This window comes from Camelus dromedarius, unplaced genomic scaffold (genome assembly GCF_036321535.1).
Source record: "Camelus dromedarius isolate mCamDro1 unplaced genomic scaffold, mCamDro1.pat HAP1_SCAFFOLD_185, whole genome shotgun sequence".
Taxonomy (NCBI): Eukaryota; Metazoa; Chordata; class Mammalia; order Artiodactyla; family Camelidae; genus Camelus; species Camelus dromedarius.
The window spans coordinates 370,560-390,879 of record NW_026989816.1 but is presented as its reverse complement, the minus strand read 5'-3'; the positions used below and the strand labels follow the sequence as shown (position 1 = coordinate 390,879).

At 42.6% G+C, this 20,320-nt stretch overlaps 1 long non-coding RNA gene across 1 annotated transcript in view; it reads right to left on the bottom strand.

Moving 5' to 3' along the window:
- The window catches only part of LOC135320845 (uncharacterized), a 51,190-nt gene that overhangs the window by 997 nt on the left and 29,873 nt on the right, over positions 1-20,320 (bottom strand). Inside the window, exon 5 of the long non-coding RNA XR_010380193.1 lies at positions 10,068-10,189. This is a non-coding gene — a long non-coding RNA (uncharacterized LOC135320845). The remainder of the gene's footprint in view (positions 1-10,067; positions 10,190-20,320) is intronic.

The following is a 20,320-nucleotide window of genomic DNA, read 5'->3' as shown; positions in this document are numbered from 1 at the left end:
GCCAAATCAAAATCAAAATGAGTTCTCATTTTACACCCACTAGGACGGTTATAATCAAAACATGGACAATAACAAGTGTCGTTGAGGAGGCAGAGATACCTCATTTGCGGCCAGTGGAAAGGGACAATGGTGCAGCTTCTTTGGAGAAGTCTGGTGTTTCCTCAAAATGTTAGAGATATATGGCTCAGCAATTCCTCTCCTACATGTAGAGTCATCCCTCAGTATCCTCGGGGGGTTGGTTTCAGGAACCCCCCAACCTGGATACCATAATCCAAGGAAGTTCGATTCCCTTTACCACCAGCCATCTGGATCCATGAAGTGGAAACTACAGATATGGAGGGCCAACTGTACAGCCAACAGAATGAAAACATATTCTCACAAAAACTTGCACATCAATATTCATGGCAGTATCATTCAGAGTAGCCAAAGGTTACAAACAATATCCATCCATCAATGAACGGATAAACAAAATTACCAAGAATAGGCCCACAAACTTTTGGTCATTGAATCTTTGACAAAGGAGGTGAGAACATACAATGGAGTAAAGACAGCCTCTTCAGAAATGGTGTAGGGAAAACTGGACAGCTGCATGTAAATCAATGAAGTTAGACTACTCCCTCACAGCATACACAAAAATAAATTCAAAATGGCTTAAAGACTTAAACATGTAGACAAGACACTATAAACCTCTTAGAAGAAAACATAGGCAAAATATCTGACATACATCTCAGCAATGTTCTCCTAGAGCAGTCTACTCAAGCAATAGAAATACAAGCAAAAATATACAAGTGGGATGTAATTAAACTTACAAGGTTTTGCACAGCAAAGGAAACAGTAAGCAAAACTAAAAGACAACCTATGGAATGGGAGAAAATAGTTGCAATAAATGAGACTGACAAGGGCTTAATTCCCAGAATATATAACACCTTTTACACTTGATAAGAAAGAAAAACAAACAATTCAATTCAAAAATGGGCAGAAGGCCTAAGGAAGCTTTTCTCCAATGAAGACATCCAAATGGCCAATATGCACATGAAAAAATGCTCAATATCATTATCAGAGAAATGCAAATCAAAACTGCAATCAAATATCACATCTCACCAGTCAGAATAGACATCATTCAGAAGTTCACAAACAATAAATGCTGGAGAGGCTGTGGAGAATAGGGAACCCTCCTACACTGTGGTTGCAGTTTGGTGGAGCCATTGTGGAAAACAGTACAGAGGTTCCTCAAAAGACAAAACATTGACCTCCCATATGACCCAGCAATCCCACTCCTGGGCATATATCCAGAAGGAACCGTAATTCAAAAAGACACCTTCCCCCAAATATTCACAGCAGCACTATTTACAATAGCAAGACATGGAAACAACCTAAATGTCCACTGACAGATGACTGGATAAAGAGGTTGTAGTATATTTGTACAATAGACTACTATTCAGCCATAAAAAAATAATAAAATAATGCCATTTGTAGAAACATGAATGGACCTGGAGAATGTCATTCTAAGTGAAGTAAGCCAGAAAGAGAAAGAAAAATACCATATAAGATCGCTCACATGTGGAATCTAAAAAAACAAAGAAACAAAAAGATAAACTTATCTACAGAACAGAAACAGACACACAGACATAGAAACCAAACTATGGTTACCAGAGGGGAGAGGGTGTGGGAAGAAATAAATTGGGAGTTCAAGATTTGCAGATACTGAGTATGTATAGAGTAAACAGCAAGTTTATACTGTATAGCACAGGAGAATATATTTAATAACTTATAGTAACTTATGTTGAAAAAGAATATGAAAATGAATACATGTATGTTCCTATATAAATGAAGTGTTGTGCTGTACACAAGAAACTGATGCAAAATTATAAACTGACGCAACATTATAAACTGACTAGAATTCAATGAAAATATTTTTAAATAGAGAAAAAACGAAAAAAAAAAAAGAAAAAGGATATTATAAAACCAAAAGAATAAAGTACTGACTGAGGCTACAACATGGATGAACCTTGAAAGTTTATACTGAAATAAGCCAGACACAAAAGGGCAAACAGTGCCCTTTTAGGTGAACTGTATCTAAGCGTTTATTGTACTATTCCAGTAAATTTTCTGGAAGTTTGAACTCTCAAAATCAAAATAAAATGTATTATTAATTAAAAATCTAAAATGATTCCTCACAGGAGGGCTTTAATTTTTAAATGCAGAAATGCATGTAAAGCTCCTGGAACAACACTTTGCACGTCCACACACAGTCACTGCTGTCACTGCCACTCAGAGGGTGGTGCCAGCGCTGATGAGGGCTGCCTCCAGTCGCTCCCCTGCAGACAGGAGTGAGGGCCTGGGCTCTGACAGGAAGGGTGACCGGGAACATGGGTTAGACAGAGCCACGCCCCAGACTTTGTATTACCCAACTTTCTTATACAAACTGCTCCATGTAACATAAACACGCTACAGGGATGTATCTTACGACACAGGGAATATAGCCAATGTTTTACAATAACTATAAATGGAGCATAACAATAAAAATTGTGCAACTATTGTACACCTGAAACATATCATATTGTAAATCAGCTATACTTTTATAAAATGTTAAAAAATAATTTTAAAATGTTATCACTTCAGTATTCAATTCGGTTTTTAAGTAACTAATAAACAGCTTAGAATGTATAAAACATTTAAGTGTGATGTTTGTTTACATATTTATTTACTTTCAGCCTCCTGCTAAAAGAGAAATTAAACAATTTTTAACACAGCTTAACAACCATAACAACAAAAAGACAAAAGTTAGAGTGAAGAGAAAATGGAGATTCAATACTTAAATGAAACCAGGGGGAGGTAAACTCATAAAAACGAATGCCATGAAGTCAGGGTAAGTGTTAAAGGCCGACTAGAAATTCAGCCGTAAGATTCTTGGCAGCTAAAGCAAAAAGTAAAAGATGATGGGGCGGGTGGTAGAGCTCAGTGGTAGACCGTGTGCTTAGCGTGCACGGGGTCCCGGGTTCAACCGCCAGGGCCTCCTCTAACAGATAAATACACCTAATTACCTACCCCCCCCAAAAGAGGCCCAAAGAAAAGAAAAAGAGAAATTTCTTTCCTAAGAAAACCTGATGTTAAATTTAGATTAAATACTTGAAAAAAAAAGAAAGAAAAATAGAAAAAGATGAGTGACACAAGCGATAATGCCCGTGAGATAAATCTGCGGTGGCTGCTGGCAGGTCCCCATCTCCCACGTGGGAAAATGTGAAACATACTTCTCACCACTCAGAGTCATCATCAGCCCACCCCACCCCTCTCCCTGTTAAATGCAGGAGCACAGGCAGGGCCCGGCCTTTGCTCTCTCTGTGTCAACACAGTGAGACAGGATGGAAGGGGCCAGAGCACAGCCATTCAAAGAAGTCCACAGCAATTAACATCAAAATGGTGAAGGATTCAACCCCCAGTAGGCCTTGAGGCTCAGGATGAAGAGATTTTACTTCTAGCAGATCTTGAGCTTCATTATACACCCATTGTAATAGTAACATGGTGAATAACACGCCCCAAGGCACCATGGCCATCCCAAGGCTAGCCACAAAATGTCAAAAGGTGGGAAATGGCCAAATCCCTGGGAATCCCAGCCCCTTGCCCTTAGGCTGCTCCTTCTAATTATTAGCATATAAAACAACCAAGCCCATGAAAACCAGCAACACAGCGCCACCTCGTGGTCATCACTCTCTCTCCCTCTTCGGAGAAGGCCCACAATTTGTCTGTGGAGTGTGTACCTACTTTTAATCTGAGCACCCAACCCCCACACCTCGTGGCATTTCTCCTGCCTTTCAACGTGTCTCTGTGAATAAATCTACCTTTACTCAACAGTGGCTTGCTCTTGAAATCTTTCCTGCATGAAGCCAAGGACCCACGTCTGGTGGGGCACATTCCAGGGGCTCAACCAAAGCCTGGGACACAGCCCTTCCCATGCCCCACATGTGTTTTCTTGTATCAACAGGACTGGGATGTGAAGGGAGTTCTGAGGCCCCAGCTAAGGGACAGAAGTAGCCCCCAGGACCAAAATGGCGGGCAGCCCCTCCCCCAGCAGGGGCCCTGAGGTCAGCCCGGTTCTCTGTGGTTCTCTGTTGTGCTGACTCCCCAGCCAGAGAGCGTTCTCCTAGGCCTGTCCCCACAAAACCCTTCTCTCCAAAATGCAAGCACATCATGTCACAGTCCTCTTATTCAACCAGGAAATTTTCAGACCACTATTTCCTTCCCTAGTAAAGAATCTATCTGTCCACCCTCCCATCCCACCACTTCTTTCTTTGTGAGAACTCTGTACTCCCCATACACCATCCTGAACGCAGGTGCCTTGCTGGCTGGGACAGAGATGTTTCAGTCTCACACAGCCTGCATCCTTTCACTTTCCCCTTTCTACCTTAAAAAGCCTTTCCTGAGTCTCCCACCCCTCTGATTCTGAACTTCACAAAGTGCTGAGGTTGCAGTCACTGTGTGCATACATCCCAGGTTTTGACTAGGTTTCCTTCACAAGATCTTCATTAAGGAGCTTCATCAAGAAGTTTAAAGAGTCTTTTCTTACATCGGAGTGGAGGAGCCTGCATAAAATTTAAATGGCCTTGAAGAGAGAGTTAACCAGGGACAGAGAGGTCATAGGTCTTAGTCAACAGTGTCATGAGGCAAAATGTTCTTCGAAGGCTCAGAGTGGCTTCTGAACACGGAGTCGGGAGGGAGGAGGTGCCAGGCTGTGAGTGGGATGAGTGACACTGGGTACGCTACCCCAGCTGGGGAAGTATTGGATTTTGTTCTAGTTTTCCAAAGAATTTCTTAACACCTGTTCTCTTATTGTCACATACCATTTCCTACGGATTAAGAAAATCAATGTCAGTCATTTGGGCAACTTGGTAGAAGCTACACGATGCCATTCACAGGGCTGGGATGTAACAGCCACACCAGTCTAAGTTGAAAGACCAGTAGGGGTATTTCCAAGGTAATCACGGGCATGCAGCAATCTCCCCAGCTTCAATTACCTCATCTCAAAAGTGGGGCCAATAAAACTACCAAGCAAAGTGCGTGATGATTATGGCCGACATCTGTTTACTAGGTAAGTGCCCGTGACAGCTGACACTGGATTAGGAATGAGTATGATCAACGAGGCCCAGTCAGCCTGGTTACATGCACCCTGCCTTCATGCCTTGGTGCAGGAGCGGAGTTTGTTTAGCTGAAATGAACGCCCCCAGAGCAGCCCCGAAGGGAAAGCTCCTAGCTCTGCACGGCGAGACGAGTTCCTTTCCTTCTCTGAGCTGATAACAGTTTGCAGTCGTCTGTTTTTACATTTATTCCTTTAGTACCTGCCTCCCCTCCGGAGTGTTTGCTTAAGCAGCACAGGTCCAGGTTTGTGTTGCTGCCTGCCGGATATTCTGGGCTGGGAGACAGGCGACTCCACGTCTGGCTCTGGTGCTGAACGGAGAGGGCAGAAAGCCCAGGGGCCCATGCTGAACAGAGGCCCCTGCACCCAAAATTATGGTCTGACTTTGGGCAAATTACACCGTCTTCTTTACCCTAAGATTCCTCATCTGTTCATGAAAATAACTGCCCATGGCACGTAGAGTTTCAAGGATTAAAGGAAATCACCAAATTCACAACCTATTCAAGGGGCTACCAGTACGTCCTCAACAGGCACATGCTACCTTTACGGCTGTGACACACGCTAAGCGGGGCGGAAGGACACAGTGAACACTGCTAAGTGCCTGTTAAGTGTTTCATGTGTGTTATAATACTGTTTAAACTTACAACAAACCCAGGAAGAAACGAATATTATAATGCATATTTCACAGATTCACCAACAGTTTAATGGAGGTTACACTCTAGTCCAAGGTCCTTTGGTGAGGAAATGACGATTTAAACCTGAATCTGAGCCCAGGCCTGGGCTACACCTCTCTCCAATCCACCTCACCACTTGCCTATGAAATCCACCTGTCCAATACACGTTTGCACAGGTCAGCTCTTAAATGCAAAGTGTGCCACCGTTTGTCAATGTTTGTTAATTACCATAAAGTGCTCTCAGAAACCGCTACAGAAAAGACAGGTTGACCCACATCCCTGCCAACAAAGAAGAGATATTCTGCCTTGCGTTCTCCTGTAATGTGCAGAAACCATTCCCTACACCACCAAATTCAAATGTATGCTTCCTCCATGTTTATGTTTGCACACGGCTTATTAAAGTAGAAGGTACCTACAGTAATTCCATCTCGTTTCCTTTGCAAGTTTCCAGTTTATCCACAATCAGTCTGTGAATGAAAATACTACAATGTGAATTAAAATACTACAACCATGTCAGTAAACAAAGAATGCTGAAACCAAGTCATCAAGGCTGCCGCCACCCCCCAGTGCGGACAGACCTGAAGCCCAGCCTCTACAGCCACTCACAATGCTGCCCTCTGAACAGACTGAGAATAAGAAGACAGGATAATTGCCCTAGATAGCTAAGTGCTTGTCTAAAGAATGAATCCAGTGAGGTGAAATGATACATACAAAGGCACTAAATTCTTTAACTTGAGATGCCTGGATTTCTTTAGATAACAAGCAAACTTTTATTGTTCCAACTCCCTGGTCTTTGTTGTAAAGCTCCTATATAATCCTAGTTCCTCCCCTACTTCTTGGGAGCAGTCCCTCAGACAGATTTGAAGGCTGTCATCCCGCCTCGAGTCCTCCCTCCTAATAAAGTGTAACACTAAACTTTCAGGCTACACATTTCTTTCAGTCGACAAGTCCCAGAATAGACACAACTCATCAATTCTGTAATGGAACACACTGGATCAGGAACCAAAAGCGTGTTCTAGTCCAGAAAAACTACGGGTCCCTCTTTCTTTCTGTCATTATACAATCCCACCAGAACTCATTAATTTGCTGTCTGCTCATCTGGCAACCAAACTCAGAGAAGAGTCAACTCAGCAGAGTGCTCTACTCGGGAGAACACCCCGCAGCAGCACTGCAGTCTACCTGCCCTCCCGCACGCTCTGCCGACCCCTAGTGTCCTCCGTGGAGACCAGGCCAACAGAGGTGTTCCCAACAGCTCCAAAGTCCCACAGATTAAATAAAAGCATTATATTTTCTACGATATGTTATGTATATTACCATCTCTGAAAACAGCTTTGCCAGAAGCCCAAATATTCCACATTAATCTGCATAGGCAATTCTGGCCCCCAAGGGAAAACAAGTCTTATGACGATGCTAAGGCCTCCAAAGTCCTCTCCAGGACCATCAACCAAACTGCCTGCAGGCCTGCAGCTGCAGGCGGCTACATGTCTGTTTTTAAAGCAACCCCTTCCTGCCCTCGGGCGCTACAAATTCCCTATATGCCCTCCCATCTCAGGGTAAGAGCAGCCACTGCAGAAACTTGCAGGGCAGCACTGACAGGACTGGACACAGAGGATCAGAGCTAAACTAAGCCTTCTGATGACACGAGCTTGTCACTGTGTCATTTTACAGATGAAGGTATATATAGAGAGGTGGGGTAATCTTGCTCAAAGTCACACAGCTAATAAGTGGCAAAGTCTATAACTCAGCTCCACCCTCTGGCGTGACGCTCCAGCTGGGACACCCACAGGGTTCTCTCGTGCCTGCCTGACCAGTCCTTTACTGTCACTCATAACCCACCACAGTGTCTGACCCTAGCCTGACTTTTCAGCCTCTTCTCCCTCTAGTTTCTCAGGAACAAGGCTGCTCGGGCCACTGTGTGACTTCCGGCTCCCCAAACCCTCAGTGCTCAGGGTGGTCTTGCCTGTGCATCCAGCACCCTGCTCAGAGGCTCTTCCTCCCCTGCAGGAACACGTTCCCACTCTCCGCAGGGACACCCCCACAGGGAAGACCTCTTTTCGCCCTCAGCACAGCAAGTGTCCCAGGCCACATCCCGAGCTGCCCCGTTAGGACTGCCTGTGCCCAGGTCTGCTAGTCAGACCAGCAGCCTCAGAACCAGGGATTATGCCCGGGTCTCCCTGCAAACCTACTGCCCGCCATACAGCCCCCAGCCAGTAGGTCACCTGGAAGTCACAGCAAGTGCCCCACCCAATCCCGAAATCTCTTCATTTGCCAGCACCGCTGATGACTGGTCTCCAAAGTTTGGTCAGTTTCACACAAAACAGCAGCTTCCACTGAAGCTGAGGGTTTTCACTTCTGCTCCCCATACTTACTGGAAACGTCAAGGGAAACCAAAAGACCTTTTCTCAACTCTTTTCTGATGACACCTTCCCACCCACAATACTCACATGCTCAAGAGCTTTGGGTCCACGTGATTTTGTTTCCCTTATGCTAAGTGGCTCAAAACACTGCAGGATTCTTTCTCTTTTGAGAGTATTTGTTTGTACTGAGTTTATTGACTTTAATCTCTTTTTGTCTCTCTCTTAAGTGTCCCTAGCAGTTGCCACTTCTTACTCCCTTCAGCAGCCTCCCTCCCATCATCTAGTCTAGGAAATCATCTGTGATGAGGGGCCCGGGGGCAGTCACAGAAGATGGAACAAAGGTACAGAGAAGCTACATAATTTGCCCGAGAAGATCAGCTTCAAGCCCCAAAACTGTGTGTCACGTCCCTCTGTTTAACACTTATGCTAAACTAGTTAACTTTTTATAGATTATGGTTATAAACAGATGAGGTATCAAAATACATAGAAGGACACACATCAACTCTAAGATGTTTATTAACCCCACTATTTTGTTTCTATTTATTTTATTTCTATTAAAAAATATTAGGAACCTCTGCAGTCAATATAACAAAATGTTAATGGGTGTTAAATCCAGAATATAGAGGCGTAAGTGTATCATTACTCATAATTATTTGTATGCTCACAAGACAAAATGATTTGAACGTCTCTCTCCCCTCCCCCTACTCGCTACTGGCTCTCACCTGAGCTCCCAGACCACACATTTAACAGCCTTTCACTCTATCCACAGCTGAACTCATCAGGGTTCCCCCAAAGCTCCCTCTGCAGCTTTCCCTCCTCAGAGCACAGCAGGACCATTATTTACCTCATTAATCCACCCAGAAACCTGGGCCTTACTCCATCCTACCTTCACAGACATCATTCATCCTTTCCTTTTTACCATCTAAACATGCCTAAAATCTGTTCATTTTTTCCCGGTGACTGTTCCACTGACTGTCCCACCGCTCAGGTAGAAGCCACCAACACTGCCCACCTGGACTCACGAGTCTCCCAAGTGGCCTTCCAGCTGCTCTCCCCTACTTGAGACAAATTGGATTTTGTCACTCCCGTTCTTTTATGACTCTTTTCAAACCTAGTGTTCTTAGAAGAATCTCCAAGTTCTTCACATGGTGAAGGTGTTTGCCATGAAACTGTCAGCTCAGGGAGGGCAGGACCCCCCTCCTCCTTGGCCCTCCTCTTTCCCCAAGGCCCCGCCCTCTCCCTCGGCCCACCCTCTCCCCCTCAGCCCCGCCCTCTGGCACAGCGCTGGCTCAGGAGGACCTGCTGAGATACACCAGCCTGTATTCTAACCCTGGTGTTCAATACTTAGCAAATTGCTTCACTTATCCATACAAATCCAAGGTAGATTAGAAAGATTTTAGATGTTGAGCTAGACTATTGATTTGGGGATTTTGCACTAGCAACCTGCAATTACATGTTCTAATGATTCTGTCTTCTTAAAACCACACCCAGATTTAAGAAGTTATTTGTGGAATGTCTTCGGAGTAAAAGTCTGTACTTTTACAGACTTTATGTTGTATAACATGAACAACCCGGACAGGGTCACAAATGGAACTGCCTCACAAGTGACAGAAGACAGGTGAGAGGCACAAAGCAACAGGTCGCAAAGACGGTAAGAGCAAATTTGTTTTGCCAACCCCCTCAAAAATGCCTGAAAGAACAAAAAATTCTGAATTTTGAAAGTAAAAGATTATCATATAGTGAAATAAAATAAATAATCCTCTTCATCAGGGTTTCAAGATCTGACTCCAGATTTTTTAGCAGGCCATACTGAATCCTAGCACAGAAAAATCAGATGGACAAGTGGTGAGTAAGTTCCAGGAAAATGGCAGTAATTCCTCCACTTGTGTAAGGACATACACTCACCTGCCGAAGGTGAATGTAGAACGCATTCTGGAGAAATTCAGTAGCTTCCAGGCTCCGCTTCTGGATGCCGAGGACACGGACAGCTTGGAAGCATGCTTCTAACAGTCACCAGAATTCTTACACTGCAGGGGGAAAAGGAGGCCCTCAGTCGATAGCAGAGATGTTCCTGTCGTTTATCACAGGCGGTGCCTCAGGGACTCAGTGCCCTGCAGCAGCCCGGCCCCAGGCGAGGACACGCAGCGTGGCCCACCGAAGCAGGAGGTGCACTGTGCTTGAGAAAGCCCATCCCCGATGGGGGCAAGAGTGGCTGGTGGGGTTGAGTGAACATATAAATGCCCACAGAATTATGCCTGCATTCATTCAAGTGATACAAGCAACAGTAGCAGGCTATTTAACATAATTTCAATTGTCAGTGGAAATTTTGCCATTCCTTTCCGCTTGTCCCCTGCACTCTGAAACAGGCTTAGGCTCTCTCACACCTGCAGCTCTGAAGCAAGAGTTGTGAAGTCATTTTACTTTGCTGCAAGTGTCCTCGGTCCCCTTGTAACTGTGTCTGTCCTCACTTAACACAGTCGGATATCTTCCTGGATCTCTGCCTGAGTTCCTTTCTCCTCCTCCTCAGATCCTGAGATAAAGGACAAGTGAAGGCACATGACCAGAAAAGGCACTGTGGACTTGACTGAAATCCACAGTGACCCCCTAAGTGAGTGCTGCCCACCCCTTACATTCGATACTCAAGGTTCTGCCCAGGGTGAGATCCAGCCCAGAGAGGTGGCCCAGGCCAATTGAAACCTACGTGGCTTGGGCACGGCGACAGGTGCAGGAGCTGGTTCCGGGGTCAGGCCCCTCCCCAACTCTGCTCCCCTCTCTCCCGAGGCCCCGCTGCCAAGCACTCAGGCTCCGTGATCTTATGTCCTTCTCTTCTACTCTACTCCAAACCCTTTTCCTTTTCCTTTTTTCCCTAATTATCCCCAGCTGGAGTGATTTTTCAATCGCAGTATCTGAAAAAATTTCCTGCAGCCGAAAATGAGGTCTCAAGAAGTCAAAGCACATATGCTACTTCCTGAAGAGTGCCGCTGGCTAGGGGGACCCTCACCAACACTCACGTGGCATCAGACATGTTTCAGGGTTGGCCACCCCCAACAAGAGTGTGCTGTGACCCCTATGCCCGCACAGCATCTCTGCTCACAAAAATATATTTGGCCCACTTATCGGTTATTAAGAAGCAAAAATACAAAATTGCTCATGTTTCTTACTAAAATTATCTATGAAGCAGAAAAGGGAATTGTAATAGAAAAGAACAATTTTGACCCCATGTTAGGTCTGTTCCTTTGGCTTTAACCCTGTGCCCTGTTTTCTAGGCTCAGACTGGCTAGCTCTGCACCATTTGTAAAAGAAAGTTGCCTTTAGACTGAAATATCCAGGACAGCCTATTCTCCTGGCCGTGATCTTGAAGGATGCTAATTCATCTGCACTTATGTAGAGATGGCAAGTTGCAAAATAGAGAATAACCTTTGTTTTTTTTTTTTGGAGGTTTCACAGGGGCAACATGATTTGATCCGCATGGACAGCTGCAAGAACAGCGGATTCAAAGGACAAGCAATTCATACAGCAAGAAGTTTCCAACAACTAACCAAAACCCCGCCCCTTTTTAGTATAAAAGGAGACACAATTCTGACTTGTGGAAGATGATTCTCCAGGACATCAGTCTGCCATCTTCTGGATCTGCCAGCTTTGCAAATAAAGTCACTATTCCTTGCTCCAACACCTCATCTCCCGGTTTATTGGCCTGTCATGCAGCGAGCAGAACGAGTTTGGACTCGGTAACAAAATGACTGCATTGGAGGTAGTATGTCTCCACTGTTTCCTCGTTTCCAATATGTAACATGCACATTACTTATGATCTAGTGCAAATAATTCATCAAAGACAACCACAAAAAGAAACTATACTCACCCAGCTATCAACACTGAAGACAAAACCTGTCAATTTTATAAGCTGTTTAAGAACACAACCGAAAAACCTAACATAGGGAGTTGATTCCACGGAAATAAAATTATTTCTACTCCTTCAAAACTTTTTCTTTTTTTTTCTATTTTATTTTGTTTTGCTTATTGAAAAGAAAATAAAAGTCAGATCATTTTATTTCACGTATTTTTGTTATAGCTACATACTTTAAATACTACAGAGACTTAAATTTCAATAAAAAATTGTTCATATATTAGTATAAAGATATATACACAATCAATGGGGATTAGGAAAGGAGTGGACATTTACTAAAAATCCACTGCAATCCAGTCTTTTACAAGCATATCCTGGAATATAAGCTCTATTATCCAGGGGACCTCACCCACATTCTCACTGCTGAGTCCCTTAGTAATCAACTACTAAGGCACCAGCATAGAACCATGTGATCTGTATTTTAGGAATAAATGAGGGAATTCATTCAATTCTAAAACAAAAACCCTAAAATAAATACTGAACTTATTTACAGATAAAGAAAATTGGTCCCTCAAAAAGTAAAGTTTCTTCCTCAAGGTCACAAAGCTAATAACTGGTAAAGGCAAGATTTGAACTAATCTGCCTGATTCTAAAAACTAAGGTGGAAATCCCATTAGACTGGGGAGGGTCCAGCTGCGCAGCCTATCACCATATCTTTGTTCAGATCTAGCCTTAGGCAGCCTGAGACAGCACCCCATTCCTATGGAACTCGAGGGCAAACGATAACAATAAGGATTTTATATCCAGCAATTTCTTAGGTCTCATGTATATAAAGTGTCAGCAGGTCAGCAGAAAATCTCTGGAAACCATGAGTGGGTCCAGACCTTTTTGCTGATTAGAAACTCAATCTATCAGGACATAGTGACCTTCCCATGAGAGGCCACATGGACATAAACTAAAGGCAGCTGAACAATGAAAACTAGCAAGACCCTGGAAATCAAGCAAGAAGGATCCCTGCCATCCCCCAACCAGTTGCCTCTTCATCCACGTGGACACGAAGACAGAAGACCCGGGTTCTTGTCCAAGTTACACTATCATGGATTCTCACCCATAAAAAGGTACAACTCTATGCTGTCATAAGTCCTTTCCAACTCAAATATGATGACACCAATATCTCAGCAGAATATCTATGTCTCCACTTCCCCTCTTCTAATAGGAGAATATTTCTATGGACACAAAGCAGAAATCCAATTTAAAAAACCATGCACGAAGCCAGGTGAATTTCTGCTTAAGAGACTTTCCTCTCACGCTCAGTGAATGAAAACTCAGAAAAAGTGGTCCTTCTCCTTCAGCAAACGGGAGGCATCCTGATTGTGTGTGTGTGTGTGTGTGTGTGTATAAATCAAATATAATCGTCTGGGATGTGTACAGATTTTTTTTAATGTCACTGTAATTTCATGGCGATGAGCCAACATTTAAAGTAATTTGAATCTAGTGTTCTGAGACAGTCTCAGTTTCTTTTGGTGGAGGAGGTGAAAGGGGAGAGTAAAGGAGGAAAGAGGTAAATGAAACAAAGAAGAAAGAATACTGCTAGGGAAAGGCAAGACGTTAATTTTGTTCCTCATTGCATCACAACAAATTAGGGACTGGCTTTCCCCCGATGTCTTACCGAGCACTGAGTTGAAGAAGAAGAGGCGACAACCCATTTCTCACTGAGATTGTGGCTGTACATGGCATCTTATAGACACAAATCATTTACACTGATCAAACACTCTAGCAGCAGGCTGTAATTCTCCTGTTTTGAGAGACAAGAAAACAGGAGTTCAAAGAGGATGTATAACTTGACAAAAGTCAGAGGACCAGTAAACAAGAGAGGATGAATTCAAACTCAGATCTGAATGTAGAGTCTTATCTTCCCACTCCCAGGACTGGAAAATCCTTAACACACAGGCTCCCCAGCTCCCCTGCAGTGTTCCTGGCGCCAAGCATTTCCCATGGTAATGGTCTCCAGTTCTCACAGACACAGCGCTCTGTGCAGCCAATGACCTTGATCAGACCTTGATCATCTACCTGCCACGCCCACCAGGCTTCACCATACAGGCAGGAAAGCTGGCTTTCAAGTGCATACAAAGCCACCCCCGGTCTAACCTGGGCTCTTCTGCAGCTTCTCCAGCCTAAAGGCAGCCATGAAACTGCTCATAGTCTGTACATGAGCCACACTACCTCTCTCCATTTGTCTCCCCACCTATACTACTTAGCTATGACCATTTTGACAATCTTGGAAACAAATTTTTAAAAACAGAAAAGAAAGGATTCTGGAACAAGTGCTTAATACTTACAATTTTAAATGACAAGTTACAAATTGAGTATTGACAAACCGAATCTTCCTTTCTAAATGTCAGTTTTAAGCATTTAAATATATAATAGCAAAAAATTCTCACAAAATTAACAAAAACATAAACAATAAACTGGAATAAATTCAAAAATAATGCCCATGTTCTAAATGGAGAAACTTCAGGACTATACTGAGGGTTAAAGTAAGCGGTATGAATGTAGAGACATAAACATATTGCATGGAGGAAAACAGTTTTGTAAAGATGTAAGTTCTCCTAAGAATAATTCAAAACTTACTAAAAACTCCCATGAAATTTCCAATCTGATTTTTTTTAACTTGAACAAAATATTTTGGAACTCTTCAGGAATAATAAAGTCATAATACTAGACAAGAAAATTTGGGATGGAAGAAAAGAATCAAAAAAAATCAGACTGCCAGTTATTAAATAAATTTTTACAATATGTAAGATATGGTGCTGGAGTAAGGAAGGGAGATTGACAGAAGGGAACCATGAGCTCAAAAAGAGACTCTAGTGTATGTAATTATTTTGTACAGGTGGGATTTCAAATCAAAGAGAAAAGTATGAATTCAATAATTGTCCTGGGACAATCAGAATCACCTAGAAAGAATAAATTTTATTCCTGTCATAATGACCACAAGATAAATTGCACATAGTGATGTAAATAATAAAAAGTACTAATAACAGCAAATACAACCCTTTGCTCTTATTAACTCAACTTCTCCTCACTATAACAAGTACTATTATAATCACCACCTTAGAGATTAAAAAAACCTACATAAGAGATTTATTCCATTATAAGGAAGTATTTCTAAGAATGTCAAAGTTAAAACCCATAAGGAAGACATTTATTATCTTAAGAGTAGTTTGAGCCACAACAAGATTAAAAGGAAATCTTGTTTCTGAACAAAATGAAAGGAAAGAAATGACAAGAAAAAGCTCTGTGATACATGTTGATGAAGTCACGAAGTAAATTTTCATAGCATACAAAGAGCTGTCACAAAGCAACAAGAAGCTCCCTCACTTAAATGTTTCCAAAGGACAAAATGAATCATTCATTTTAAAAAATTCAAAAGGCTAAAGAGTGAAAAAAGCTCAAAACTTCACTGGTCATCAAATGCAAACTAAAACAATGAAAAAGCACTTTTGCTTATCATATTGGTGAATATTTTTAAGATATTCTAGTTAGTGTCCATCTGTGGGAGAACAAATCATGAGCGACTTTTTCAGAGGATGACATATCAATGGATATGTAAACTCTGAAAAACGTACGTACGCACTGACTCAACTCCAATTCTAGGAATCGTTTCCTTTAGGAAAAAAAAAAATCAGTCCAAACAGATGTATTCATCAGGGCATTTACACAGCACTGTTTACAAAGGTGGGAAGAAAAACTGAAGTGAAATCATATCCAGCGATAGAGAATTGGTTACATAAGTAATTGTGCATTTTTTCATTCCCCAATGGAGAAGGAATTTCTAGAGTCACTTGAAAGGAGTCTGTGATGAATGTAAATGTCACATCCAGGGACTAAATTTCCAGAAGCCTTAACTAAAGGAATATACATACAAGATCACAGGAATGTCTGTACAAGAAGGATGCAAGTCAAACATTCTTTCTGACAGTGGAAAGTGGAGAAAACTTAACTGTCCACCATTAAGACAATATTACGGTAAATCACGGCGAGCTGCGGCTGCTGAGGGATCCGGCGTTTGGCCGTGGTCCAGGGTCTTGTCCACAGCAGTCTCCCACCAAATGTGTCCGTGGACAAGAGACGACACCCGCACATCAGGAGACCCCTCCAATCTATCTGAAAGGACAGGGTGAGTCTGGAGTGGGAGGACGTCTATGATATACCCCTGAGTGTATAAAGCGAGCTGCAGAAAAACATATAGTATGGTCTCATTTTTAAATAAATCAAATATACACACACCTATACATTGATTTCTCATATGTGTATATATATGTATCTCATAGGCATAAAGGTCATGAAATATATATACGAAATTTTCCACAGCTTTTACTCTCAGGAAATAATGGGAAGGGAGTTAGGGGCCTTCCTGTACCACCACAGTTCTCTTTTCAGTATTTCAGTTAAGTATACTTGGAATTTAAAAGTTTATTTAAGTCCGAAGTAAAATGGATGATGCATTCCTTAAGACAGAATGCTACACTGGTCATTAAAAATCATGCCAGGGGAGATAGAATATTGTAGAAAAACATGTAATAAGCCGAATGGAAAATGGAGATCTCCGCACAGTAAACAGGGACAGAGTGCTCACTGGTTTTTATGACAGAGCTGATACACACTGACGAAAAGAACAGAAAATAAATGTTAAATTGTTAATTATTATCTCTGAGTAGCGGGACCAGGATAGACTCTTTTGCCCCTTTTTTCAGACTTATTATATTAAATGCAAATTATTTTTCCTCTGAAAAAAGCATTTTTAGGCGTGTAGTACCACGCATTGGGGAATAATACATGAATACTTACAGAAACAAGTAACTAGGAGACACCGCAGCAGCGCTACACAATGTAGAACGGGCGATCCTGATTAACATCGTGCAGTTACATAAGGACCCACAAAGTGAGGGCACCTGCTGTAACAGGGCGTAGCCCCCTTCTATTTGTCAGTTTTGTCTTCAGGTCTGAGGCAGTTCTGAGCACGGCCAGTGTCAGTGCTGGTGTCTGGATGAATGCTACTGGAGGTGAGGGCACCTGCAAGCGGAGAGGAAGAACAGAAACCATCCTCTGCCTTTTCTGTCTTGTTTCTTTGTTACTTTAAAAGAGAGGAATAAATAAGATAAACTGTGTATCTTCCCTACTGAAATTTCAGTAATGAAACCGTTTTTAAAGTCTTCACAGCTTATATTCTGCCTATAACTGTCTTTTCAACAAAGCATCATATTTATTAAATGTGAATTGACTCAGTTAATTAACTCTCTGTTGAAACATTCTAGTAAAGAACATGAAATGCCTTATGTAAAAGAACCACACCTGCAGTGACTAGCACAGCTGCCTTGACGGCAGTGCATTCAGCCCGCACCATCCTGTGGTCCTGAGCTCCTGATGCTGGTAAGAGAGCACGCTGCCGCCTCAGATGGAGAGATACTGTGAAAGAGTTTGAACTCTACAGGACTGACAAAACATAACTGACAAATCCCAGGCTCCTTTGAGGCTGTCATTTTCTGTTTCTGGCCAACCCCCGTCAATGAGCAGAACCACCCCATTCCCGAGTCATGGGACTCACGTGGGAAGCAGTTTTGGAGAAATTACCAGGTATAGAATGACACAAACTATACATAGATCTCTGAAAAAAGAAAAGATGCAATACTCTGATTTTGGAAGAAACTCAAAATATTCTCCTAAGCCTTAGTAGCTGGAAAGGCTGGGCATCTCCTAAGCCACTTATTTATTTCGCAGCCAGTGAGCATCTCCCACAAACCCTGTTTCCCTGTGTCTGCTGGGAGCCTCAGGCACACTGTTGCTGTCGATCTTATAAGTCACAGGGCAGACGTGTGTCTCTCATGCCTGCAACACTCACACAGGCTTGCCTCCTAGCCTCACTGTCTGAACTTGGCCCCATTTCCTCACCTGTTTATTTGGTATCTGTTCTGTAAGCTGCCTGAAATGCTTTTTGGAACATGTCAGAAGATTCAGTGTGTAGATAAATGGACAGATGGACAGGTGAGAGATGGGCAGACAGACAGAGAGACTCCAAGAAAAGGGGAACAAAGAAAATTTCCTATGCAGAACCCTCTTCTAGTCAGGGAAGAAAACCACCACGGAGAAGTGTGAAGAGGCAGGTGGCTTAGGACTATTTCCTGGATTCCATGAAAAGTCCCACCAAGAGAGAGGGTAGAACTATAAATAATAAAAGAAAAAAGCATGCATGCTTGAAAAATATATCTACAATATGTACTTTCTAAAGAATAGATTCAAATCAGCACGGCCCAATAACACAATCCTTGGGTATTTACAGAAGTGAGAATCCCATCTCCAAACCACAAGGCATCCCTTCGGAGCACTAAGAGTCTACACGGGACGGTCATAAAACTGTAATCACAAAAGCTATGCTATCCTGCCCTTACGAGGAATGAGCAGCTGTGCTCGGGCTGCCCACGCGCCATTTACACCTCACAGCACCTCTAAGGGGGAGGGACGCCTAGCAAGCCCGTCTTTGCAGGACAGCAAACAAGTCCGGGAGAAGCTAAGCTGACCTAACATTTCTCCATCTCTCAGGACTGGTCACTCCAGAGCAGGACTCGAACTCGGACCCACGTTTGTAATCACGGTACTACCGGGCTTTGCGTGCTTTTTGTGTGTATAATACATTTGTTTCTGGCATGAAAGGATATTTAATAAATGATCGGTTGTCCTGTCTATCTCATTAGCTCACAATCAATGTTTATAGTGTTGAATTGTACTCTTTTTCCCTGGAGAAAGTAATGGAACTAGCGGGTGTTAGAATGAGGTGGGGCTCCATTCTTTATCTGGTACCTCATCTCATCCAAGTCCCCAACCAGGGAGAAGGAGCAAATGTTCTCTTCATCTTTTAAAGAGAGGGCTCCACTGATGGTGACTTAACTCCAAAACCAAGTCTGGGGAAGGGCACATTCAGCAACCAGAGCATTATCACCTGTAGGAAGGCGAAAACAGCTCACGGGAGGGCTCAGGGGGTCAGCCTGATTTAATTTCAATCGATAAAACAGTAACACACTCTAAAAATACTAGCATGCAATCGATTGGCTCTTTCTTGACATCTAGCAATTTTCCACAGCCCACATGTAAAATGATCGTGAACAAGTGAAAGGAAGTGTCTATAGACAAGAAAAATCAATGCCACATGTAGACTGAAACCCAGGCTGGAGGAAAGGAAGTGAAAGGGCATAGTAAAGAAGTGGGGAAAGGCTGGGGAAATAAAATCATCACAAGGACTCTCAAGCATCATCCAACAATCATACAATCATTCAAGAGAGAGAGAGAGTTACTGAGGTCCTATTCTGTGCAAGGTTGTAGAGCGGGCAAAGCAAGAGCGCAGCGACCATGGTGGCAGCAAGTGGCGGGGCTCAAATACACTTCTGATCCTGGTACCTTGCACACTTGTCCTCAGTATAAAGGCAAAAAACAAAAAGTAAAATAAAACTCTGTAAACTCAAAGCATTGTTGAAAAAAAATTAAAGAAGACCTAAATACTTGGACAGACACACCACGCATATTCCTGGATCAGAAGACAGAGCTCTTGGAATGGCAGTGCTCCCCAAAGCGATCCGTATATTCAACGTGGTCTCGATCACAATCCCAGCGGGCTCCTCTGCAGAAACTGACTAGCTGCTGCTACAATTCATATGGGAATTCAAGGGTCTCAGTAACCAAAACGTACTTGAAAAAGAAGAACAATTTAAGAGGACTTGTTATTCTCAATTTCAATCCTTACAACTGTATCTCCAGTGAGATTAGAGGCCATTGTGAAGTTATTACTTTGTTTATTCTTATTTTCTAAATTCTCTACAATGAATATAACTGTTACAATAAAAAGAATAAAAAGTAAGGGTTGTTTTAAAATATACAAACCGATTCACTCATTGGGAAAAAAATATTTTAACTATAAAGAGGTAAACAAATATCTAGTGAAAAAGGACTACTTAAAAACAAGGGTGTATTTACATTTTTCATTAATTGAAAACTGAAAAGCACAAACACATCAAGTTTCTAGGGAGACCGATGCAACAAATTAAGTTATTTTCAAAAATTCTAATTGAACAATGAAAACTCAAGAAAGGGAAAATTGTGATTGACACCCAAGTGCAAACACATGGAAAGCAAAGGCCTAGAAATCACAGTTCCTTGAACTCTGATACTAACTCAATAGAAGAGGAAATTCCTCACTAAGGGGACAGAGGAATCCCATGCATAAGACAGCATACACAGTACAAACTGCACTAGAATCTGAGGTGAT